The 1,223-nt window shown below is 36.7% G+C and overlaps 1 long non-coding RNA gene across 1 annotated transcript; it reads right to left on the bottom strand.

Annotated features, from left to right (window-relative positions):
* Positions 1-213: 213 nt before the first annotated feature.
* Positions 214-1,217, bottom strand: LOC106321856. Its single transcript, XR_001266146.1, has 4 exons — positions 946-1,217; positions 708-867; positions 559-610; positions 214-470 (listed from the first exon to the last, which is right to left on the bottom strand). It is a non-coding gene; the product is annotated as an uncharacterized LOC106321856 (long non-coding RNA).
* Between the last annotated feature and the right edge of the window lie 6 nt (positions 1,218-1,223).

The raw sequence follows: 1,223 nt of genomic DNA, 5'->3' as shown, positions 1-1,223 counted from the left end.
TTTTTTGTTATCATGTTTTGCAGGAATAATTTAAGAATTTGATACTTTTGATGAAGACATACAAAGTTCCAAATGTTAAACATGTAGCCTGGTGACTGTTAAAACACGATGTGTAAATGAAAGATAGTCTGCTAGTTGGGACCTATCGAGTTCTTTTTCCTCGTTGTTTCAAGTGATAGTGGAATTAAGACCTATGAAGAGAAACAGTTTGAAGAAATTCATGTACCAAAGCTTTGACTCTATGAACCAAGATGTGTACTAAACGAATTTGTTCTTGTTGTTTTAAGAAACGTGGGAGGATGAACCTCTTTCTCTTTAGATATTAATTCAAAAACAAAGCAATCTATGTATTTTGTGTCGACCTTTTTGATAGCTATTCCTAGCAATGTTGCTGTCCTTTTAAGATTTGTCTCCAGTCAGTTGATTTGGCCGTTATTTTTAAAAACTGGAGCGCTGTCCCTAGCTGTTACCTGCAATGTATGCAGAGAAAGCGAGGCTGATATGTATAGTTGTTTTGATCGAACTTTCAATATTAGGAGAGGTTTATAAGTGACTTACTTGACCTGATACAATATTTGCGTGGTATGACAACGACAGTTCCACACGGTACCTGTAGACAGGAAAGGTAACGTCTTAGAACATTAGTCATGGGGACTATACGGCTTGGTTTATTACATGTGAAATATACAAAGTTGAAAATTCCTGACCTCAGACAACCCTCAGCATCGGTCTTTTCACAAAACATACATGTGAATGAAGATATCTCGCACAGTAGTTTCTTTGAACATTTGGAGCATCCAATATAACACCAAACGTTATATGGCTGAACACCAGTCTTTTTGGCTGTGCAGAGAAACTCAATTTTATCTGTGAAACATTGAATAACATGCAGAATGAGCAGAGTAATTTCGAAGAGTTTTCAACTTAGATAGATGAAACGTTCACCTGAGGGTGTGCAGTGATAACATATTCATTTAGCTAGAAACGGTTGTTCAATTTTCTGGGCATGAACCACCTTTGATGAAGATGCTGTTTTCTCTGTTCCATCACCTGTTAAACTGAAAGAGGATAAGTGTCAAACGGCAGTCAAAATAAGAGGGAAGAAGATGCCAATATATCAGGTGGAGTTTATCTAATTAGAATAAGGAGAACTTGCTTGTCAAACTGCTCTTGTTCATATCTACATGCACGATAAGAGCAAACCAACATTAAGAAACACCTAG

This window comes from Brassica oleracea, unplaced genomic scaffold (assembly GCF_000695525.1).
Source record: "Brassica oleracea var. oleracea cultivar TO1000 unplaced genomic scaffold, BOL UnpScaffold03354, whole genome shotgun sequence".
Lineage (NCBI taxonomy): Eukaryota > Viridiplantae > Streptophyta > Magnoliopsida > Brassicales > Brassicaceae > Brassica > Brassica oleracea.
Note: the sequence above shows the minus strand (reverse complement) of the source record. Positions and strands in the feature narration are given on the sequence as shown.